Raw genomic sequence first — 10,504 nt, forward strand, 5'->3', positions numbered from 1 at the left:
CTTATTTGCAAATTTGATAGTTACACCAAAAGAACAGAAACATTATAAATTGTGTTACGAATTTAGGGTCTTGCTTCATTAAAATTCATTGGATAACAGTTGATTATGTGAAAACTTCAAATTATTGTATAAATAAAGAACATTTCTTTGAAAATGAAATTTCACTTTTATTCAAAACCTACTTTAAAAAGGGAAGTAAGCAAGTTTTAAAGTCTTGGGACTTCTTCATATTAAAAGAATAATTACATACAAGTGCGAAATAGAATTAAAAAAAACAGAAGTTCTCATTGCTTTCCTCATTAGATTCTGCAATTCACAAAATGCGAAACCATTTGCGCTGACATGCTTACAACACTGGACACTTTTAATTTGCAAAACACTCATTTGCAAATCCGCCGCCGCCTCAAACAAGAGCTACAATATCATGTATATAACCAAAATGTGCGGAATTACATGGGATTCAATAATTTCATTGGTTTTATACTGTTACTTTCATATTTATTTTGCAATTTGAATTATAAAAACATGGGATTTTCAATATCCCATGGGACAGGGCAAAATCCCATGGGATTTACCATTATCCCATGGGATTTTGGTTAAATCCCATGGGAATTTTTTTGGTCCCATGGGATTATTGTAGTCCCATGGGATATTTGTTGTCCCATGGGACAAAAAAAATCCCATGGGACTATAATTATCCCATGGGATTTTTAATATCCCATGGGACAAAATAAAATCCTATGGGATTAAAATTATAAATATATATATATAAATATAAAGTTATGTGTATGTTACAATGAATGCTGTTTGGTAGTAAAATGTTTTAAATGTATACAAGTTTTTTTTATATTTTTTATATATACATATATATAATTTTTTTTTAATTTTGTCACAAACATGTTTTTTATTTGTTTATATGACAATAAATATTATTTTTATTTTGGAATGTATAATAATAATATTTTACAGTCAAAGAATAAAGTCCTTTCACTGAAACAAAATGATGAAATTTCTAAATAAATGAAAAAATATTGTTTTGAAATCTTTGTCTTGTTTATTCTATTATGAAAAATAGAACTGAAAAAATATTTCATATTCTGACTGAATAGTTCACTCTTTTCATGAGGTAAGATTTTCTTTGTTATAGGTTCATTGCAATACTTGTATAGGCAAACAATTTGAATTATATATAACTTTGTGGTGTACATAATAGTATGCTTATAATTGCAAATTTATAATATAAACACTTTTTGTTAAAGTTTTTGCTTTCTTTATTCACAGCTTGCTATGTACAATTATTCAGTCCACTATATAAGAGTGAAGTCAATAAATAATTTCCTTCACTAGAATATTCCTGCAATTCTTAGACAAAACATTTTTTCAATCTGTTCTTCAAAGATCTTCCTCTGTACATCTTTATTGAATGGAGAGATTCAAATGAGAAGACAAAGCAAGTTTATTTGGACAACAACATTCTAATATCTTGTTCATTCGTTCCATCTTTCAATTGATAATTACATTGTTGTATTTATATGATCAAGTTCTTGTGCATCAATGATCGTGATGATATGACTCCTTTTTGTTTATAGTCATCATGTTGAAATTTCCTCTTTCAAATAAATGTAGGAAAAAACATGTTCCATTTCAAATTAATAAAAAAGTCGCACTATGGAGAAAAATATCAGCTTTAAGTTTTCCGTTCAGTATTGATCTGTGAATGATGACCATGAAAATCCAGATTTCTGACCTACAAATACACAAACTCAAAATTATCAGTGAAGAGATCAATAAAATGGCTATTTTATCATGTTTATGATTAATATGATAAACTTTCATTTAAATATTCAAGTACTAAATTACAGAAATCGCTTAAATTTTATAATAGTTTAGAGTTAAAGTACAGCTTATTTAAAATTATAATAAAAAATATAGGCCACCGATGAGTTAAATAAGATATTACATTTTTAATGCCAAAAAATGGCTTTTTTGCACCAAAGGGAGATAATTTGGAGCTTTTTCAATGATATATGCATTTTAAAAGTCATCTGGGGCCAAACCGAATTGATTGTTTTGAATGATTTGGTGTACCATATGATAAAGATATAAATAAATTGAGTTATGAAAAAAAAATATTAAAACATTTTTCTGAAATTGTTATACCCTAGAGCCTCCTTAAATGTCATTTGATCTCTATTGGAGAAATGTCTCATTGGAAATCAGACTGCTAAGTGTTTCTTATTTTTATATCAACCCAGCCATATTATACCTGTCTAATATCAGGAGCTTGTACATAGTTCAGTGGTTGATGTTAGTTCATACCCGTCATTTTTATTTTTCATAATTTTTTGTTTTTATAAATTAGTCTGGTATATTTGACGTTTGAATTGATGCTCTGTTTCAAATTTGGTTAGTGTTGACTTTTATAGATTACTATAACATGTATAGGGTATGGGTTTTCTCATTACTTACAGGTCATCAATGGCCTCTAATAAGTAATTACAATGCTTACATCCACTAAATTGAACTCTGATGGATAGTTTTCTCTTTCATCATACCACATCTTATTTTAATAAATATTTAATTATTATTCAAGGACAAACAATTTTATAACAGTGGACTTACCATTTAGGCTTTGTTGACCTCTGTAAATCTTATTTTGTTGATAATTTCTTCTGTTTATAGTTTCCCCTTTATCTTTCATGTTCTTGCCCTACACATAAAAGGGTAAACATCATTTAATGACAAAAATAACTACTACATGTATTACATTATTAGTAGGCAACTGAAAATTTTGTCTTATTTGTATATAACATCAACTTACTCATCATTCTTGCTGTTCAATATCATGAATATTATCATTATTCTATGAATATGAGGTCACAGTAAAATTAACCTTGGCAGGCAGACATCTTTTTTTATATGATACCTTGTAGTCATTCCATACAACAAGTAGACCTATGCTTAAAAAATCTAAGGCCAAAATTAAAAATATGTTTGTTTCCCCTCCCCCCACACGGGTCAAAAATAAGCGCCTGGGTCAAAAAATTATTTTCCACAAAAAAATCGAAATTATTTTTTTCCTGAAAATAATTTGTTTCCATTTTTGGAAAGTGCTTGAAAGCAGAAGGATTGATAATCTAAATAAATACACTCAAATTGAGCACAAACAACTGATAAGTGGCCTGGACTGGACAAGTCAAACCATTCATGTGACCATGCTATGACAATCACATCCAGTTAAAAAAAACTACAGGCTCTCAAGAGCCTGTGTCGCTTACCTGTTAATGTGTTTACTGATGTCGGCCATCTTCGTTGGTAGGCGGGGTCATTAGACACTTTTTTTTTAAATAGATACCCTAGTATTATGATTGTGGCCAAGTTTGGTTAAATTTGGCCAAGTAGTTTTAGAAATGATTTTTATACAAGTTACAAAAATGACGAAAAGTTGTTCAATATTGACTATAAAGGGCAATAACTCCTTAAGGGGTCCTCTAACAATTTTGATCATGCTGACTTATTTGTAGATCTTACTTTGCTGAACATTATTGCTGTCTACAGTTTATCTCGATCTATAATAGTATTCAAGATAATAACCAAAAACTGCAAAATTACCTTAAAATCACCAATTTTAGGGCAGCAACCCAACAACAGGTTGTCCAATTCAACTGAAAATTTGTGAGGGGATATATCTTATTCTGATGGACATTTAAATCTTGAAAGATTTGCCCTAAATGTCTTAGTTTCAAAGATATAAAGCAAAACCTGCATTTTACCACTATGTTCTAATTTTAGCCATGTCGGCCATTTTGTTTGGTAGGCTGAGTCATCGGACACATTTTTTAAACTACAAACCACAATGATAATTGTGGCCAAGTTTGGTTAAATTTGGCAAAGTAGTTTCAGAGAAGAAGATTTTTAAAAAAGTTACAAAAAATTATGAAAAGTTGTTAAAAATTGACTATAAAGGGCAATAACTCCTTAAGGGGTCGACTGACAATTTTGATCATGTTGACTTATTTGTAGGTCTTACTTTGCTGAACATTATTGTTTTTACAGTTTATCTCTATCTATAATAGTATTCAAGATAATAACCAAAAACTGCAAAATTTCCTTAAAATAACCATTTCACAGGCAGCAACCCATCAACAGGTTGTCCGATTCGTCTGAAAATTTCAGGGCAGATAGATCTTGACCTGATCAACAATTTTACCCCATGTCAGATTTGCTCTAAATGCTTTGGTTTTTGAGTTATAAGCCAAAAACTGCATTTTACCCCTATGTTCTATTTTTAGCCATGGTGGCCATCTTGGTTGGTTTGACAGGTCACGCCACACATTTTTTAAACTAGATACCCCAAAAATGATTGTGGCCAAGTAGTTTCAGAGGAGAAGATTTTTGTAAAAGTTTACAGACGACGGACGCAGGAAGACAGACGACGAACGCCAAGTGATGAGAAAAGCTCACTTGACCTTTCAGGTCAGGTGAGCTAAAAGAAACCTGCATTCCTGGTCTGTTTACAAAGGGTAGACCCGGGGAGGGGAAACAGACATTCTTTTTAATGTGGCCTGATAAAATGACAAAACCAAGAAAACTTATCATTGACCAAAGAACAATAAAATGCGGTCATGGTTTATATATGAATCTGCCATTCAGACATGCACACCTTACAATTGTTTCATATCTACCAAATATAATCTACCTGTAACTTTAAACATATGATAAACTGACAAAACAATGCAGTGTTTCATTGACCAATGAACCATGCATGAAAATGAGGTCAAGTTCATATAAAATATGACAGACAGCTAAGTGCATCTTACAATTATTTCATTCACTAAATAAAGGGGCCTTATTGCTTACAGTATCCGGAAAATTGACCAAACCACAAAAACTAAATATTTTCAAAGTTCCTTATACCCTGCCAATTTGTTATGGTTGTGCCTGTTCCAAGTCAGGATCCGATAATTCAGTGATTGTCGTTTGTTTATGTGTAACATATCTGTTTTTCAATTTTTTTGTACATAAATTAGGTTGTTAGTTTTCAACTTTCAACTTGGCTATCATGTGTAAAATCATACAAGTGTTGGGAAAACAGGAAGTTGTCGAGTGATGAATCTGAAAATGCATCACACGGTATAGCTGACTTATTTAACCCTGAAACCAAATTTCAGAAATCCTTCTATTGTAGTTCCTAAGGAAAATGGGACGAAAAATATTCATCGGACGGACTGACTGACGCAAGGATGGATGGACAGACAGGGGTAAAACAGCATACCCCCCCTTTTTTAAAGTGGGGGCATAATTTTAATACGGGGCTATAAAAACCCATGCAAGATGTCAAAACAAAAAGAAGTAACCTAATTCTTACTTGTTAGGGGCTATTTATTTATTGTCGGTTATACATATAACAATACAACATATTAAAGGTCTGTAGAGCTTTTATCCGACATACATATACAGATATATATGACAAGCACAATACATTTGTACATGAAACATAAAGCTCATCACTGAGATAGTAGTCTCATATAGAGGGAGGCGGGGTCAACCAAACTCCCCTATTCAATCTGAATGCAGGACAGAAAGTCACAGTCAAAAAGTCACACACTGTCACGGGACAAAAAGTCACAATTTAGTTTTGAGATTATTTTTCTTTGAACAAGAAAACACTCTTTTTGTATTTTTCTTGAAGTTTTATACATGAACATGATGTAGCAACTTTAAATTAAAATTTATTAAAAACAAATAAATCAGTGCATTAGGTTTGCGCACATTACCATTACATTTGCGCACAAAAATCATTACGTTTGTGTGCAGCTTTTGATTACATTTGCACGCATTTTTTAACATGTAAATATAAAAAAAAAGATATAGTATGATTGCCTTTTACAGCTGACTATGCGGTATGGGCTTTACCTCGGGCTTTGCTCATTGTTGAAGGCTGTTTGGTGACCTATGGTTGTTAATGTCTGTCATTTTGGTCTCTTGTGGACAGTTGTCTCATTGGCAATCATACCATACCTTCTTTATATTGGCTTATGGTTGAAGGCCGTAAAGACCTCTAGTTGTTAATGTCTGTGTCATTTTGGTCTCTTGTGGACAGTTGTCTCATTGGCAATCATACCACATCTTCTTTTTTATATTATGAACAATTTCCTAAAATTAAAAATGAATATATGTAATAAAAAGAAGATATTTCAAAATCTTTTTTCATTTATATTCAATCAATTGTCAACAAATTGTTTGTGACTTTTTGTCCTATTAACTTTGTTACTTTATGCCTGAGTTTGACATGTGTTTGACTTTTTGTCCTGTGACTTTTTGTCGGAATGTCCTGTGACTTTCTGTTTTTGCAGAAGTCCAGGGAGTGTTAAAAAACCACATGTGCAAGTTGAGAGTCAACACTTACACAGGGACTACACAATACTTTTTCAGAATGTCAGCAAAAAAGAATCACTGGTGACAGGGGAGTGTAACCGATGAATTGATCCTGAATCAGATAAGATTTTCCCGGTACGTCTAAACACCGCTCAGGAGGACCTCCTGGGTGCACACATGCAGGGCATACAAAGTGCACTCATGGCAGACCCTATATAGTCGCCGTCGTATCTGCACACATGATGGATGTATATATTCGTTATAGATCGTCATACACTTCTCATTTTAGAGTTAAATTTGCAAGCAACCTCTTAAGATTCTAAAATAATAATGCTACTAAAAATATATTATTTCCCCCAATTTTCGCAAATTTTTTCGCCATATAAAATATTTAGGCGACTATGCTTTTAGTGAATATAAACGATGACGAGGCCTCACGAATAAATATAAATATGAAATATACTGGAACATCGATTAGCATAGATCGAGCAGCAGAGTAAACTTCCACATAAATCTCGAAGTTATTTACGCCGGATAATATAGACTGTGCTCCTGAATAAAGTTGTCAAATACATTAATTTGTGTTTTTTACTTCTACAAGAAATTTGATTCAAATGCTAATTACGCACCATTTGCTGAGCAGAGAATCATTCTAAGCCAGGAACCGTCTATACTAACTGATAACAGTAAGAATAGAAAGTCTCTGTAAAAAGGCAGTCAATACTAACAGAACTGTATTAACTAAATGATACATGTACATCAAGTTCCAGCACCTCACCAAGCACCCTTGCCTTGCATACTGAGATGGCAAACTGCTGTGTGTCAGTATTTTTATATAAAACTGCGTAGGTTCATATCGTTTGATTCAACGTTTGTTTGGTTATTTTTTAAGGATCGTTGTAAAATTATATCTAAATCTTTGTTAAAATACGATTTTAAATTGTTCAATTCTTTCTATTTCATAATTTTGTCAAAGTCTACTTTTTAAAGTTTTAAATTTTACAGAAAAAATGAATATTCCAATTTAATTTGAAGAAAATCTTTTTGAACTGTCATGACATGGTGTTGCAAAGCTGATTACAGGTAACTATAACATACAGTAATTTTCCATTACGACAGTGCGTGTATTCTCGGGTGTGTATAACGTATAGTTTTCTAGAGAACATCCTGTCTACGTGTAATACAGATTGATGACATTATACAACATTTCTTTGGTTAAATGTGATAAGGTATCTGTGTCCATTCCCTATTTCAACACCACTAATTTTTCGAAGAAAAAAAAAAAAAAAAAAAAATTATATGAAATTAAGAAGAAAAGTAGCAAATATAAACTTCAGTAATTGCGCATTGAGTAAACATAATTCCAATATTGCATGAACAAATCCGTGAGAAAACGTATATATACATGTATGAATAAAGATGTGTTTTAAAAGACCTATTGGCATTATTTCACACTAGGACCTAAGATAACTAGAACTAAGCAATGGTTGATCCAGAAATTTTCATAAGTGGGGACTCATTGACTGCCTTAGAGGGGTCACGTCCAGTCATGCTTCCGTGATTCCCTATATAATCTACCATTTGTTTCCCAAGATTTAGGAGGAGGGCTGGTACACACATATATATATAAATATACCTCTGCGGCGGAGCCAGCCATTTGAAAAGAAGGGGGTCTCAACCCAGGACAAAAGGGGGAGGGGGTGGTTCCAACCATATGTCCCCATTCAAATACATTGATCGTTCAAAAAAAGGGGTGGTTCCAACCCCCGAAACCCTCCCCCTGGATCCGCCACTGATACCTAGTATGCATATAATTAAGCTTTGAATATATGCATATAAAATAATGGTACGTTTAAAAACCGTTCAGGATCTCCTGGTTGCACACAGGACATTAAGTAACTTAGGACATGTATATATAATAGTAAGAGTTCAGGGTATACATTCGATAACTAACATATTTTATAATTTTGTAATTTTTGTTTTGATAAAATCAGAGACATATAATACATGTATTGAGACATATATACATGTGTCTCTGAAAAAATCAAACCATCTTTAAAGAAGTTATTTCAGTTTGAATCGACTGTCTTTTGCATTAGAATTCCAAAACGTTAATGTTATTTACAAATGCCAAAACCTGCAAGAAAGAAACATTTATATTCGGTGATTTTTACACTAAACGTTTTCGTAATTTGTTTTAAAAATATTAAAAAGTACATGTACATCGTTTTTTCAAGATTTGTATAGTAACTGGTTTAATTAAAGGGGCACTATATAGCTAGCTACGATATATATAAAAAAATAAAGTATGATTTTTTTTAGATCAATCATTAATCAAATTGGAATAATGAAATAATAATTTGCTTTTAGCAATCAATTTCCTTTAATTTTGTTGAAATAAGCGATTAAACATAATTTTTGACTGATTCACTTGCAAGTGAAAACGTCATCATCATTCTAACCGGTATTCATGTGAACTTCAAGTTAACCCCTAGCTAGAGATTGACAACGCATGCATTGTACGTGTACTGGTTATTTAAAGAAAAAGAATGTCAACAATGAAATTGAAACTACGGTAAATCATTTGATTACTAATTCGATGCACATAAAATCATTCTTATATGATTAAAAACAATGAGAAACATCTATTTTTAATCTATAAAATAAAATCAAACAGACCTATAAAAATGCAATTGCACGTGTTGGTTTAATCTTTTCGTATCTTTATTTTTGTTTACATCGCTTATATGGTCATCTGAGGTCAAATCGATAGTTAATTAGATGGCGTCTGGACTAAAATACACACGAAACGAACTTATATATTATCTACCCCATGCTCTGTTAACTGTTTATTTTAGACTTTTGATAGTTTGGATAAATGTTTTACATTGTTATAAACCAAATATGAGAATTTGAGTCAAATCGGTTACAATGAATTTCACAGCTAGTGCCCCTTTAAGTCCCCTTGATGAAATTTAAATTGCGAGACGCTAATTAATAAACTATGATCTATCTATCGGCATGCGTCGTTATTTGGGATACGTCACGGATGACCGATGGTCATATTCAATACGATATACCAATCATCATTTGAATTTGGGCAATTGATCTTTAATAATTAGGACTAATTGGTGATGGCAGAGAATAAGTCGCTGGTGATGGTTAAAAACATATAGAAGTAAACTTTGCAAAAAAAAGGTTTCCTCGGAAAAAATTATGAAAATATATGAATATGCTAAATAATTTTTTTTCCGAAATAATAATTAAAGACGTTTAGAAATAACAAATTTTCACAGTTGGGAAATTTTCAATTCAAGTTATTTCATTTTGAAAACGTTGAAAAATATAGATCTTATTATATGTTAAATGTGGGCCGCTTGGAGATCAACTTGTGAAACCCTGCATAATTAGGGTTTGTCTACTTTCGTCTTTTTATATTACCAAACATTCTATAATCAAGGATTTGTCCAAGGCCTTGTTATAATGAATATTATCGCCAATATCACCATAATTAAATAAAGAACAGATACAATATTCGCCTAAAGAGTTTGCCATCTAACAATTCAAAATGAAATGTTGAGTCGAAACTGAGGTACCAAATCTATAAAAAGAATCACTATTTTAGTCGAAATTAAACTGTATATAATATTCTTTTTTTCAAAACTCCTGAAATAATTTAACATTAACTATAGAGAGCTTACATATGCAAATCTGTTTAAAAGTATGTGAGCGTAAATAAAATTTGTTTATTACCCCCCCCCCCCTTTTTTCCTTCTATAAAATTTAATTGTAAACGATTTTCGTTCTTAATTTGTGTTTGCTCATTAACTGGGGTTCATGCTGTCAAAAAAAAAATGTCTCCTTGTGTAAAAGTTATTGATAAGAAAAAATTGAAGCTTCCAGAAGAATAACGGTACGTCTAAACACCGCTTGAAGGACCTCCTGATTGCACTCATGACATACGAAGTGCACTCAGGACCCTTTATAGTCATCGCACACAGGATGGATGCATATATTCTTTATACGCTTCTTATTTTAGACAAGGACGTATAACTAATATACGTCCTTGTTTTAGAGTTAAATTTGGTAGAATTTGTAATTCTTAGAAAATAATAAGGGCACGTGT

The 10,504-nt window shown here is 31.8% G+C and overlaps 1 long non-coding RNA gene across 1 annotated transcript; it reads right to left on the bottom strand.

The window, feature by feature from the left end:
- Nucleotides 1-1,031: 1,031 nt before the first annotated feature.
- LOC139495168 (uncharacterized) lies at nt 1,032-6,728 on the bottom strand. Its single transcript, XR_011657274.1, has 3 exons — nt 6,410-6,728; nt 2,623-2,710; nt 1,032-1,747 (listed from the first exon to the last, which is right to left on the bottom strand). It is a non-coding gene; the product is annotated as an uncharacterized lncRNA (long non-coding RNA).
- Nucleotides 6,729-10,504: the final 3,776 nt, after the last annotated feature.

The sequence above is a fragment of the Mytilus edulis genome, chromosome 11, assembly GCF_963676685.1.
Source record: "Mytilus edulis chromosome 11, xbMytEdul2.2, whole genome shotgun sequence".
NCBI lineage: Eukaryota > Metazoa > Mollusca > Bivalvia > Mytilida > Mytilidae > Mytilus > Mytilus edulis.